The following is a 15,802-nucleotide window of genomic DNA, read 5'->3' as shown; positions in this document are numbered from 1 at the left end:
AATTTAATCACATTTGTCAATATCATTATAATTTTTACTCAGATACAAATATCTGAGGGACCATCCTAAGTCTATTTTTTACTTGTTGTGGGGGTCCCTAATGCCTAACGGGGGTCCCGGATCCCCCCAGTCCCCCTTCAATGCTGTCATAGCATAAAAAAGGGCTAAAACAAAACAAAAATCTCTGTTCAAAATCTGACTTCTCATGAGAAAAGGTCTTTACAAAGGCCTTCTTCTTCTTGAAGTCTACACATGCGCGGATGATAAACGAGGCTGAATCTTCTTATTCATAGACACGTAGGTCCATATCGAAGTATTATCAGATTTATAATCGTGAGGATGTATTTTAATACAATATAATCGTAAATTAATGGCATCAGGTGTTCTATGTAAACATGATGCGGGCAACATGCCTCAGGTTTAGCACAAACTTCTGTAGTCCATGCTAACTCAAACACATGCTGTCATAGCATAAAAAAGGGCTAAAACAAAACAAAAATCTCTGTTCAAAATCTGACTTCTCAAGAGAAAAGGTCTTTACAAAGGCCTTCTTCTTCTTGAAGTCTACACATGCGCGGATGATAAACGAGGCTGAATCTTCTTATTCGTAGACATATTCACATTTATCATCGCCAGGATGTATTTTAATACAATATAATCGTTTTAATTAATGGCATCAGGTGTTCTTTGTAAACATGATGCGGGCAACATGCCTCAGGTTTAGCACAAACTTCTGTAGTCCATGCTAACTCAAACACATGCTGTCATAGCATTAAAAAGGGCTAAAACAAAACAAAAATCTCTGTTCAAAATCTGATTTCTCACGAGAAAAGGTCTTTACAAAGGCCTTCTTCTTCTTGAAGTCTACACATGCGCGGATGATAAACGAGGCTGAATCTTCTTATTCGTAGACATATTCACATTTATCATCGCCAGGATGTATTTTAATACAATTTAATCGTTTTAATTAATGGCATCAGATGTTCTCTGTAAACACACAGTAGTCGATTGCAGGAGTTTTGTAAACGGGTCAATAGTCGCTCAAACACACACCACACGAGAGGTTAATGTTTAACAGGTCTAAAAACACATAAAAAGCAAGCCTGGCAGTTTAATGAAGTGAACGGGAAGATCGCGGCAGAAGTGGGTTGCGCCTCACAACCAGGAACCGAAGCAGCAGGTAACCAGACACCTCACGAGCCCTTCAGCCGATGTGCGTGAGGTGGGAGACTCACAAAGTTTTCAGCCGAAGATTGAAACACATTCGTTCAACTTTACGCATTAACGGCGTGTTTTTGTGTGACGGTCGGCAGCAGGTTTTAGTGTCGAACTGAAGTCATAAACGCGCCCCGGCCGGGCGAAGCTCCTCAGGTGTTTTCTGAGGAAACGCGTTCAACTTTATGGATTAAATGTTGTCGGAGTACACACATCGATAAAACGTGATTTGAGCGCTGTCAGTTCCGCTGTCTCATTTGCTTTCTTTTTGGACGTTTCATACTTATTCGGAAGGATACACGTGCCACAGGTAAGATGTCTTCACGGTTTTTAAAAGATGTCGGAAACGCGTTTCACGTTGTGTTTGATTAAAAACAATAATCGGTTTTGATTTTGTATCGATATACTAGATTCGATCTTCGCGCGAGCACATATGCGATAACCGAAGGCGCGACCGTTGCGCGCGCGTTCTCGATTTGAAGTGCGCATTATAACGTAGATTCATCCAATAAAGATAAGCAATAAATATCTGCTAATAACGTGTCACATATGTGTTTTTAACATAAGAAAATATATGATGGATATTTAACGGTTTTTAGGCACACATTTACCTTACCGTGGTAAAGTTTAAGCATTACATTTGTAGCAAAACTATTGTAATGCAAATGCTAAACAATGTGCCCAAAACTAGCTCACAACGCTTTTTCTATAATAAAACTCTGTTTAATTTTCCTGAGGGGTGTATTTGAATGTTTGAGAAGTCCAAGGTGTTTTTTTATTCCCTGTCACAATAAAACAAGTACAAATGGATCTTTTTAAACCTTAAACTGTCAAGAAAGCAAATGAGAACAAATACTTGAAAGGCTTCTTACACATCTTGAAGGAGATGCCATATTCATTTAATATGGTTTCACAGAAATTGAACAATAACTCTGAGCTGAACTTAATCTCACATGGACTGATATCACTTGATATGCTAAACAGGTGTCTCTGTGTGTCTGCAACACCCTGAGTAGTTAATCCCATCAGCCAGTGTGACAACAGAGCTAAATACATCAGTTTAGTTTTTACAAGCTATCAGTTGTCATTTGATGTAAGGATCAGTACCGTTTAGGTGCTAGATCTGTTCTGTTTGAATAATCCATAGTAATGCCGTGGTCACACTTGACTTTTCCCTCCATTGACTTCCATTCATACGAATGCGACAGACCGGATACGCAAGCCCGTCCAACGATATTTCGTATATTTTGCTGCGTAGCAAAGTTAAAGTTTGGTGAACTTTGACCTGCGAATTCGCGTCACGTGAGTGCGTGAGACCAATAGAAGATCAAAACGTCACAGCGTGACCTCTCGGTGGGAAAAATGGAGGAATCACTCGCCCCCGTATTTGTACGATCTGAACGATCTTGGCATGCTCATTGGACCAGTGACAAAAAATCATACATTGTTGCATTTTTCAGTTGTTGGTTCCTTTTCACACCACACTGATTGCTTTGGTCCAAACCAGTTGAAACGAACCAAAATGAAACGTGACAGCATCCACATCACTTGTTGGCGAGAGAACATATTTCCTAAACTGCTTTTCTAAACGAAATAAACTCAGTCAACATTGCATGTCAAATGTGGTAATGTTAGCCCAGTCAACTGTGCTAGCATCAGTCACATCATTGTTAGCAGTGATGGTAATGTCAAGTATATTATCAAAGTCATCGTACCAGGGGAACTTGTACATCCCGCACTTCGATGTAGTGATGGCGGAGTTTCTTTACCTTAACCCGGCTTTGTTCCACAAATCTGTTAAACCCGCTTTTCTTGGGTTGTTTGCTAAACAATGAATATATCGTGCTGTTCTTGTGAGTTTTTCAAAGTTAGGATGTAATTTGGTCACTAGACCAAATTACTACGAGGCTCCGCACCTCCTCACAACTCTTAAGTTTGTCCGCGAGCTGCCATGCTAGTGCAAACGGTCAACAAACACTTGTCATCGTTCCATAACGCACGGCACAGCGGCAGCTTGTTTAGTCCAAAAAAGGGCAGTACTTTTTGCATTTGGGTCTGTTCATGGTCGGATCACGTTCTTACCACAAATGAACCACTCCAGCATTCGTTTGAAAGCGTACCGTGACCACATCTTCAAGGAGGTCTTGGTACGCTTATTTGGTGCGCACTGAAATGTGATTGGTGCTTTCACAGCTGCCCAATCGAACCGCACCAAGAAAAAAAAACTCTACTAAATGAGTCCGGTGTGAATGCACTCTTAGACGGGAGAGAATACACTCAGAGATTTCTTCACATTTCTTTAGACGCCTACTTGTCTGTGCAAGAACCGAAAACAAGAGTGTCTAAAAAATATATACAACAGCTCTGAAAGAACTGGAAGTTTCAACTTGTTCAGCTGCTTTTTCACCCATGAAGGGAAGAACTTAAACTACCGTTCAGGTCCACCGGAGTGGAAAGCCCGGACAAGATTTCAAAAGTGAAAATAAAAATCTAGTCAACAGGAGATTATTGAGTCATACAGACATGTAACAGTGTGAGAATGAATGAGACAGAATGACAGCGGTTTCAGTGAACCGTCGAGCATTCAGAGAATCATAGATGATGGATGCTCAGTTTGCTTAAAGAAAGTGATTTGGCGTCACAGGGTCGCCGTGCTGTCAAACACACACTTATACCAAGAAAAATGACCTGTCCAGTTTGAAGCATTGCTGTGACTCTGGATTCGAAGCAGGACACGGGACACCTTTTTGGCAGACCGTGATAAACTGCTGGCCTCACTTGTGTTCAGTTTACTTTCTCCTACAGTATCCCAGCTAGACTTGGGCCTGTAGTCAATAACAATGTTTATCCTGATCATACCTTTTGGGCTTTTAAAGGGATAGTTCACCCAAAAAGTTTTTCCTTTATTTACTCACCCTCATATCTTTGTAAATTCGTATGACGAAATTTCTTCTGCAGAACACAAAAGAAGATATTTTGAAGAACGTTGGGTAACCAAACAACACAGATCCCCCCCCAACCATTGATTTGTATGAACTCAAAAAATATCTGTTCCACAAAAGAATTTCATACATGTTTATGACACAAGGGTGAATTTTTTTGGTTGAAGGATTTATATTTATTGGTGAGAAATAACAGCTGTGATGCAAATTCATATGAAACGGTGCAGGATGATGATGCTGTTGCAGCTCTGTGTTCCCTTCCAGGCCTGCAGGACAATTTAAGAGATGATAGAAGACTTGAAAAAAGCTTTTCTTTTTCGGATTATAAATAAATCTACTTTAAGACTTCCCACCAGAACCATTTCATTTTGGATCCTAAATTTCGATTTCATCTTCCAGAGAGCATCTATACAACAGCCTGAGGTGCTGTTCCTCTATGTGTAATTGAACAGAGAGTATATTTCCCCCATCGTACCCGGTTGCTGTCTCAGGACGTTTGTGTTTCACAGACACCCGCTGGTTAAAAAATTGTCTAGCTGCAGGAGACGTGTTTATTTTCGATGTGGAACCGCTGTGGAGATGCAGAGCCACAGAAACACGACGAGGCAGCTAGGCATGGGCCGGTATGAGATTTTGGCAGTATAATAACCTTAATCAAAAATACCACGGCATTACGGTATTGTTATTACAAAACTAAAATGTCTGCGTATAAATAATATGTAATATTAAATGACGGAGAGGGGTTAGTGAATCAGGTGCTAAAATAACGCAGACATTGCACACGTTTGCATTATATGGTGCTATAAGCTAACACAATTCAGACATAGCAAATTTCTAGGGGTGTGAACGCAAGATCCGATGTGTCTCGTGAGATCCGACTTGTTTTGCGAGAACACAATTTACGAAATTGCAACCATATGCTCCCTAAATTTTACCTGTGCGACCTCAGAATATATTTGGGAGCATTTGTGTGGGTGCACATTTTGTTGTGGTGCAACCTATTTTCATTACTGTTCCCAGCATTGTCCTATGTTAACACGCGCTAGAGAAAACGGAGCATACATTTTGTTCAATTATTTTCTCTCATTTGAGTTTGTGACAAAAGGAATTGGCAGTGTTGAAATTTCTCACTGCAGTAAAATTGTAGGCTAAATAAACGTTCACGTCCAAATCTAGCAGTTTCTCATCTACGTTTCATTAGTTCATTTCACCATCAGATCTTGACTCTGTGTCACTCAGATCTTATTATTACATCGTGAAAGCGAAGGAGTCTGGCTTCAGGAAGTCTGCAGGTAATAAATCGGAAGTTTATTTAGTGGCTGTGTCTGTCAAATGCTTTTTCTGGCTGGCTTTGAGACTAGGTTTCGCTGCGTGCTGTGTTGTTTTAGCTTTATGGGCGAGTAGATCTTAGTGAAGTGGACCCGATGTGACTATGAATTAGTGTACTTTAATAATGCAGTTTTTAAAAGAGATTTATTTCTTTTCTGAAGACACTCTTCAGAAGACTGCTGGTGCAATTCATAGGAAACATGTTTGTACTGTACATCAGTTGTTGTAGGGTTTGAACCTACAACCTGCAGGTTCCAGGATCTTAAAGTGGCCGTTCCCAAATATAAAACTTCTGTCATCATTTACTCACCCTCACAGAGAAGGAGATTTGGAAGAATGGTTTTAACCAAACAGTTCTGGAACACCATAGAAAGAATGACAATGGTAGAAGTGTCCCAGAACTGTTTGCTATCCAAAATTCTTCAAAATATCTTCTTTGTGTTCAACAGAGCCAAGACATTAATAAGGCAAATTTTCCAAATATGGTAGTCAATGGTGACCAAGAAGTGTTTGGTTCAAGCAATCTTCCTAATATCTTTCTCTGTGTTCATCCGAACAACGACATTTCTACAGATTTGAAACAATTTGAGGGGAGTAAATGAAGACAGACATTTTATATTGGGGTGAAGTGTTCCTGTAAGCTACTGTTAAATTCCTCTATTAAACAGATGCTATAAAAGTACTTGCTTTGTCTTGAACTCTAAAATTTGACAAACATATTCAGCAGTAGTATAAACCCAGCGACACCCTGCAGTGCGTCAAGGATACGAGGTCACGGCCCTTCTGTCATATCTGCCGTATGGAGCCACAAATATTTTGGAAGCTGTTGGTGTGCCACCTTAATAACTTTTTATGCATGCATGAAGGGCAGTTAAGGGTGCTTGTAATTATTAATGAACAGAAGTCTGGTATAATCTTCAGCTTGTGCTATTAAAGCTTCAAACTACATTCTTTTTATCACCCCTTTGGTTTCTTATTTTCTACAGATATAAGCGAGATGATAATGACTGATAATCTGCTTGATAGGACCGCATGATTATGACAAAAATGACCATAATCACATTTATTTACAATCTAAAGTAAGTAAAGATTTGTTCCTGAATTACGTTTTTATCCGTAAATCAAAGTACTGTCGTAACTTCATCTTCATCCTCTTAGCAGCATGACATACAAAATTGAGCACCGAGCAGTGTCCCATTGTGATCACTGACTGAAGTGTCTACAGTTTACAGGACTATTATAGCCCTGCTGTTCAGTGTTTGCTCATCGCATGTCAAAAACCACAGATCTACAAAACCACACACAAAATAAATCTCTTTTACATCTTGTCCACGCCTTGATTATAATGGCGGTACATTTCGGGCGTTACACCGTCTACATTACAAATGAATGGTGTGACAAGTAATGTGTTATTGTGACAATCCCAGATTTTCTCTTTGAGAGCCAGGACTCATGTGTGAGGTGAAACATAAATCGCAGTCTATGGGTTGAGATCTGATTTAAAGGGACAGTTCACCCGAAATATAAAATATTTGATTTGATTTAATAGTGGATCAAAACCTGTATATGACTCTTTCACAAAACACAAAAGAAGATCTTTTAAGAATTGTCTCATTGGTTGTGTGTTTATACAATGGAAGTCAATGGGTATCAGTGTTGTTTGGTTAGCAGCATAACTTCTAAATACCTTCTTTTGTGTTCTGCAGAAGAAAGAAACTCATACAGGTTTGACAGAATGGATGACAAAATCACTTTAATCGTGGCAGCCATAATCACAGTTGTGATCATTTAACATCATCCTCTACCATTGTAGGAAAAATGATATATATGTGTGTGTAATTCATGACAGAATTTACATTTTTGGCTGGAGTATCCCTTTAAGACTAAGTGTAGTTTGATGTTACGGTAAATTGTAAAGTGGGTTGAACTATCAGGCGTAATTACCTGATGCTGTCAGTCAAAGATAACCGAACCTGTTGTGAGTTTACAGAGGCAGCGAGATGTAGGAAAACCTTTTTAAAGTATTTTAAATCAAATGTGCTTGGGGTTTTAAAAAGAGGGATTATTATCTCAGTTTTGTAGTTTGAGGGTCACGTTTTGTTGACAGTCTCTGTGATTTCTGACCAGTGTTAATGAGTCATTTCTATTTCAACGGAAAAAGTATGTGCGTGTTTAACTTTAGTCAAAACAATATATGTTTATGATAGGGTGAAAACATTCACATCAGCACATGGTTTCTGCATGCGTGTACAGATGGACGGGCACACAGTCAACACAATATCCGGTTCTACATCTATAATGTGACATGTGCAGAGTTTCAGATGCAAAGAAAGTCAAATATAAAGAGAGATTGTGTTAATAAAGACCATTAATGTGTCTTAGAGAGTAAAAAAAGTTATGCCAACTGCTCAATAGTTCAGCCCGAAATGAGCATTTCATACAAAATATTGGTGGCTCACTGAAACATCCAATGGACCACATAGTTATTATCTAATGGATTGTGCAATATGTATTTTTCATCCCATAGCTGGGTTTACACACCACTCTGTTTTCTCAGACTATTTTAGCTGCGTAGCTGAATCAAGGCCACGTGTAATTGGACACAAGCATGCGAGGAAGGTCAATAATTGTGTCTTTAATGACATGCTTGAGGAAGTATGTACAGACGGCTGTCGGTATGGTTTAGACAGGATGAGGCTAGTCTTACATTCTTCTCTAAACCTGTTTAAGAAAACCACTAATCCCTGATAACAACAGCAACAAGTCATTACATGTCGCTTTTCTTTCCTGTTATGATACTAAGAACATCCGGCAAAATATATTGATACATTTGACAAAGCGAGCGTGAGACCCTTTGGAGGCCGAGTGGGCTTTTGATTTCCCGTTGGGGAACGAGATTTGTTTAATCATTGACTGTGACTTACTATTTCTGTTCATTAAAGTCAAGATGAATAAATGAGGCCGAACTTGGGATGAATTTTAAGAAGCAGTATTATTAGTCTCTCTTGTTTTACATATTTAAAATCTGATGATGCTTAATATTGTGGCTAAATTGGTGCACCGGCCTTTTGCCTTTAATACACAATAACTGCCTGATCATGAATATTTATGTGCTTTGATAACATGCAGATTTTAAATGCACATATTTTTCTCAGACAAATCAAAATAATTTCGTATGCATATCCTGCGTATTGAATTTAAAGCACTCTGGGTTAATTTTCACAATTTATTTAGGCTATAGCAGCTTATTCAAAAATAGAGGCACATAGAAACACAGAGGATGACAGGGGAGCATTTGTCAAGATTTGGAATTTAAATGATCCTTTACTGTATGTGAAAGCTTGAGGGTTTAACTAAAGTATCATTAAAAGCTAAGAAATTATGACCAACATATATTACTTTTAGCAATAGCAATACTATTATCACATTATGGCTTTTTTTCTGGATCAAAAAGCTTTTAGGTGGGATCTTACATTTTTGATCATCCACACACTTTATGGGTTATTTCAACCCATCATTTGGTCAAAAATGGACAAACCCAACGGTTGGGTTAAATTATCCCAGAATAGGGTTTTATTTGACCCAACAATGGGTTACATCAACCCAGCATTTTTGGTTGAAACACCTCATATGTTCATTTATAACCAAACAGTTGGGTTTGTCCATTTTTGACCCCATGATGGGTTGAAATAACCCAACAATGACGTTATTCTAGTTGCTTAATCATTAATTGTATTGCTAACACAACATCATTATTAGCATCATTGGTCATCTCCAATGGATACTTTTTCAATTCAACTTACTTGTAGTAACATGTAGTATTTATTTATATACAGTAAAACTACTTTACATATTTTTTTCTTTACAACTTGAATCATGAAAGCACAGGAAAGCCTGCTGTACCCACAGGTCTGACTAGACTGAAAAGCATGTTGGTTAACCTAGTTTTTCACATACAGTTATAACCTGGCAAACTTCGGTATCGTACAGTATGTTTTGTCTCTTATAAAAAACCAGTCAGTAGGATCTGTCTGTAGTTCATCCGTGGGCTATGAGTTAATATGACACTATCGTTGGGTGGAAAATCAGCAGTTTCCAGTGACACAGAAGTTAAGAAGTTAGTGTTCTGTTATGAACCGCTGATGTCATCTAAACCTCTGATTCAGCACAGACACTGTATAACAGCTGAATATAAAACATTCCAACGTGATAAATATATCCAAGCCTTATTTTAATACTCTCCGTATCAGTACAGAAACTGTTAGTTGTCATCCGCCAGTATGAAGTGAGTAGCAGAGGAATGTTGGGCGTTTTCATCTCTTTAATACCTGATGTCCCAAGGCGCTGTTGGGACCCGTCAGAACAGATGTCTACCCATCTGGGTCTCTTTTCTTATCTGCTCATACTGTCTTTTTCCACTTATTCAGTAATGTTATTGATATCCAAAATGTTGCTTTACAAGTCAACTATATTTGACATTGATGAAGCATGCATATACATGCATAGGTTGCACCTTCACAGTTATGATACAGAGAACTACACTAAACAAAATGTAATGTGCAGTGTATAATATATTGTACTGTTGTACTCCATACACGTTATTTTCCTATTTTATGTGTTTCTTCCTGTAAAGCGGCTTTGAAAGAATGCGACATTGTTAAAAGCGATATAAACATACTTTTAATGTACTTAAAGTGCTCTATGTTCACACACTTATTTTGCACTTAATATAAAAAGTGTAATAAAATCCAAGTGTATCCAATTTTGAGACACCATGAATAGAATTAAAAAAAACAGATATTTCTAGTATATTAATGTGTGACAACTAGACGTAACCCTAACCCTCCTTGACAAGGACTCTTCCCTTCCTGTATGTAACCAGTGTGTCCTAGAAAGAGGAAAATAAAAGTCACAAAACATTCTTTTTTTAGTCAGAAGTGTGTTTTTACCATAACAAACATCTGAGCCTTTGCACCAATCCCCGTCTCACGAAACAACCTTGTGTCTCTAAATGTATTGGTAAATTTCAGTTAACACGAACAACAATGAAACCCAATCAATCCCTGTATAATTAATTTATAAAGCCTGGCATCTGCTGAGATATCGTGCCACCGACATGCATTGTGCTCTTTGCATGTTCTGCCTGCGGTGTGGCTTGTGGTTATCAAGACTCACGAGTCACGTCTCGATCCACAGCATGTGCTTTCGGATGGCCGTGTGTTTCTCGTAAGATGTTCAAACAAGGCTTTATATGGCTCGGCCTGATAAAGAAGCCTCCAAAAAGTAATCGGTGTTGATAATACCTACAGGATTTGACGGAAGTTATCCATCTTCAGGAGATTACAAACAGCCTACAGGGTGACATTTTACCGAACCTGCCAGAGCCATGTTCAGTTTCTGACGCATTCAGTCGCAAAACAGTTCAAATATGAAATCCCCTTATGAATCAGGATTTGATGGTTTATAATTAGCTAAGCTGTCATCATATGCATGTCAATGAGGGCTGACCTTTCCTACGGTTGCTTCATTTTCAAAAGCATTTTCACCACCCCTCTGCAAACATCCTAAATAGATGAAATGAAGCTTGCTTATATAAAACAGACATTCTAGTGTAAAACACTGAATATTGGCTCCTGCGAAGAACAAAAATGAAATATGCAGTGTTAAATCTGAATATCTGAAGTCACAGATCTACTGATGACAGCCGTACTCCTTAAGTCTGCAAACCTGTTGACAAGAACCTCAGTGTGATGATTATCAGACCTATTGACTTATCTTGAGTTATTTTCTGTGTCTGGGATTATGTAAAACCTCGTGCATCCCCAAAAATAACCTTTGATACCCAACACAACAATTATTGATCATTTTACAGAGCATTCACACCATATACAGCTGTCTAGAGAGATCTCACTTACTACATTTACTTTAAAGCCACTTTACAGAAGAATATTGTATATTCAATATGCATTACTCAATATTTCAATAAGGCAGTGTTTAGACTTGACTTCTTTTTTTGAGGCTGCTATCCTATGGAGTAAACCGTGTTTTCAAAAAACGGACTGAGCGCTTTTTTAAACGCCAGCGATGGCAGTGAAAAAGTCAGTTCTGCAGCGTCTTTTGAGGTAGAAAAAGTTCACATTTCTTAAAAAAACGCCCTACGTCAAGCACCTTTTTCACTGCTAATTAAATGACAGAGCCTGTCGTTTCCATAACAACTTGCGAGGAACGTGATTGGCCGAGAAGGCTCAAAAATATAAAATGGCTGCCAAAATGCCCGTTGGAGCATAGTTTTGTATAAATGTAAGTTTAATTTTAACTTTCAACAACTTCTGATTGCATTTCTAGCGAGAAATTAGTATTGTAGTTTTTAAACATGTGATTAGTTATTGCAAAGGCGTTATCTGTTTGTAATTCAAATAGACGTCCGTTACGCTGCCTTTCTGTTTCTCTGGGATGCCTTCGTGCACAACCGCTTCCTCATGGTGTTCGACTGCTATTTGTCAATTTTGTCAAACGCCTTTGTCAATTTTTTGTTATAAAAAATAAATCAAGGGTGAACATAGCCTAAAGCCGCCTTCTGCAAATTATCTGCTGCAATCTGTAACTTTCTTTATGTTAAAAATAAACTTAAACATATCGCTTAAAGATCGAGTGTTTGACATTGAGAAGCATCTAGTGTTGAGGTTGCGAATTGCAACCAACAGCTCACTCCAACCCTCCCTTTCAAAAGACCGTGTCATCACGTTTTCACTTCTATGCCGAAGGAGATAATGTATTTACCAAACGCGCTCTATAGAGCAGTTTGTCTTAAGATATTAAAAACATAACGCTTCATTCTGTAAGGTCTTCTCTGAAGACACAGTTATGCATATTATATTATATTTCCGTCAATAGATCCTTCCACAATTAATCGTCCACGTTGCACCTTTAAATGATAATATTATATAGCTTTAGTGTGTTACGTCTAACATAAATGAATTCTGTCCTCCACAGTCAACATTGTTAAAACTGATCTACAAACTTGAACAGTCCCATGGAGTTCGGGTTGGGTGTGGGACGTAGTGGAGGATTTTACAGACTATAAACTGTGGAGGTTGTCAACAGCTTGTTCTCGTCCGAACAGAGGGTCTATTGAACAGAGCCACTAAGGTTTAGCACAGTGTAGCACCTGACAGAGAAGCTATTGATCCGTTTCTAACCTCCCTACGCAGTCCAATAACATCCCATGCAAGAGGGACGCTCAGAGAGACCGACGCTGTCCGCCGGCCAGCAACTTCTGCTCTTCCCTAGAGACGTTTAATGTTATTACACCAGTTAGTGGACTGAAGTGCAGGCCAAAGGGTGAAAGGAAGGCGACCGGAGATGGAAATTAATAAAGCCTGGGCTTAAGTTTCTCAGACTGCAGGTCGGGCTGTACAATTAATTCAATAAATAAGAGATTGCAGAATTGAAATGAGAATCAAAGGTTATTTTCCTAAGTTTTGTGTAAGCGGCACGCATGCCCTATAAAAAAAGTATTTTATAATGTGTATTTTATTAATAATAGTCAATAATCGCAGACTATTAAGAGGCATACCTGCATGCTAAAAATGTGACTATTACCAGAGACATCGGTATGCACCGTCCGCACCTACTGTATGAGAAAAGATCAGAATGTCTCGTTTTTCTGTGTTTCCTAAGTTTCATTGTGACATCGCACTTTAGAATCTGCCTCAGGGGTTGTCTTGCAAAAGTTGAGCTATTTGTGAAAGACACACACCGTTGGTTTCGTCAGGAATGCTGTGTTTTCATTCACTCATCCAGACCTGAATTCACGGTTACAACCGGTGTACTAAACGTTTTAAATTCCTCTCATACCCCCCAGCGTTCACACACACAAACATTCACACAGAACACACACACTTTTCTGTAGCACTATATTCAAATTCCACAAACCTGATTTGGGCGTCTCTGGCCAGAGGAGGACTGAAACGGGCCGGGCTGTGAAAAACAACCGCAGTGAATCAATACTTTCATAGAGGAGCGATACAGCCGCCCCAGTCAGAAATATGAACCAGAGGCTTGTGGTAAAAGAAAACACACAGTTGAAAAGTAGAAATGGACCGATTGCAATTTTCTTGGCCGATTCTGATTTTTGAAACCTGCCGATTCTGATTTTCTATCCACAAACTATAACTAACAGTATATATAAAAGCATATTTACTTTTCTTCAATGCTCGTTTTTTCATTAAGACAAATTATTGATCATTACAATTTCCACAAATTTCCCTTGATGCAGATCTCAAAGCTTCATTAAATTACAGGATCTTCCATCACCTATGCAAATCTCAAATTGAATTGAAAAAACAATATACTGGTTTTGAACAACATGAGGGTGAATAAATGATGACAGAATTATCCAAAGGTTTAAAATGGTATGAAAATGATATCAGAACTTTGGGGGAAGTCATATCATTACAGTAGGATGTTTAAATGGGAATGAAACGTTATAAACTCTACAACAGAAGGAATTCCTCATTTTCTTTTTGATATTTACATTTAAACATTAGTCAGGTGCTTTTATCCAAAGCAACGTACATTGCATTGTACTATACATTTTGCTCCCGACTATGTGCAATCTCCTGGGATCGAAACCCGTGACCTTGGCATTGCTGGCGCCATGCTCTAACCCCTGAGCCACAGGAAAACCGTATATAAATAGCGAGTTGAAGCGTTATAGCAAATTAAACATTACTGCGCTTGTGCATTTGTACACGTTCACAAACAATCGATCACAATCAAAAGAAACCGAAAAAAGAACTACAAGTTTGGCTAAACTTGCCTCTCCAGTATTTTGAATTCCGATACCAACTGCTAGAAGTCAATGTAGCATACGGTACGTGAAAATGCGACCAAACTACAGGACCCATTTAACAAATTGTTTTATTTAATACAGTTTAAGAAAGTGAAATAATAATAGAAATTAATATTAACATAAATAAAATATAAATAGTCATATTGCTAGACATACACAAACCAGAAGTTAACTGGGTGACAGGGACACGCGCGTCAGATGAAACGATCTATACAATGACAATTAAGGCTTTGGATATTCTGTAAAAGCAACAACAAAACTGCACCACACTCTTCACCCTACGCTTTTATCTCCCGTTTTCTTATATTTATGTCAATGCTTATTTAAACGCATTGGCAATCTCAGGCTTACTGCAAGAAATCCAGCCAGGAAACATTTAACAGCACTTCAATTCGGTCGTATTGAATGCAGAATAAAAGCATTCACTGGTAATTCTGTAGGTATGTCTTTGTTAACGTTCCAACCAATCGCATAATTGCAGCGCATTCGTGCACACGTACCACCATTGTATATACATATATATAATCTCTGCCTCCTTTATGCCACTAGAAATGGATTGTATTGAAAAAATCTTTGCATGGTTGATATAATTGTTTTTCGAAGCTTCCACAAAGAGCTATCCACAACATTGTGATTCAGAACCAGACAAAATATGGATTACACCGTACAATAAAGAACATGTTTTTATAGTACTGTTTCTCAGAGTAAAGAGCTTTTATAGTCACGAATCTGATAAATATGCTTCAGTCAGCAAGTGTCAGGTCAGATCATTCAGGGTGTTTGACAGTTACATACTGATGTCTTGTTAACACAGATAAACACGCTCGTCCTTTGTATTCCCTCCAAACTGAAACACACAGAGTCATTGTTATATGCATATTTGCATGTTGATTTGTTTTCCAGGTTCGATACAATATAGCTTTGTTCTAAATATAGTGAGTTGTCTACATACACAGCATTTTAAGGCATCACGGGTGTAAAGCCTGTTGCAAATTGTATTGAACATAATAATGCAATCCCAGAATGCTCTGCAATGATCTGTAAGCTTTTAATGGTAGCTGGCTTCTAGCTGTTGCTACTAGCATTGTGTGTGTTTGTTAGGAGCTACCATACAGTAGTTTTAGTACAAACGAAAGCGAAATAACATTGGTACAATAGTAAAATCACGGTAATCACGATTTTGCCATAGTGAACACAGTTTTGTTCATGGTGTTTAAAACAGATGGCTACCATTACATTATGTTTATACATTTACTATAAAACCATGGTTAATTGAATTTATCATTAGAAAGATTACCAGATTTGATATCTCCTGACTAGCTTGTATTAGCTAGACAGCAACTACCATGTTCCTAAAGATGTGATGTATTTAAAATTGGTGAGATTTCGTGTTGGATAGGATACCAACAAATGTAGCTGTTCGTATGCAGGGCGTTTAACAAACATTTTTAAAAGTTAAGCT

At 38.2% G+C, this 15,802-nt stretch overlaps 1 protein-coding gene across 3 annotated transcripts in view; it reads left to right on the top strand.

Annotated features, from left to right (window-relative positions):
* The first annotated feature begins 1,101 nt into the window (after window positions 1-1,101).
* Window positions 1,102-15,802, top strand: part of palm3 (paralemmin 3) — a 30,984-nt gene continuing 16,283 nt past the window's right edge. Inside the window, exon 1 of one of the 3 annotated variants that reach the window (XM_079460600.1) lies at window positions 1,102-1,180. The gene's annotated coding sequence lies outside the window, so the exon portion shown is untranslated. Of the gene's footprint in view, window positions 1,526-15,802 lie in introns of all 3 variants that reach the window. The other 2 variants (XM_079460599.1, XM_079460601.1) reach the window with 2 other exon arrangements.

Source organism: Barbatula barbatula, assembly GCF_947034865.1.
Source record: "Barbatula barbatula genome assembly, chromosome: 7".
In the NCBI taxonomy this organism is placed as follows: Eukaryota; Metazoa; Chordata; class Actinopteri; order Cypriniformes; family Nemacheilidae; genus Barbatula; species Barbatula barbatula.
Note: the sequence above shows the minus strand (reverse complement) of the source record. Positions and strands in the feature narration are given on the sequence as shown.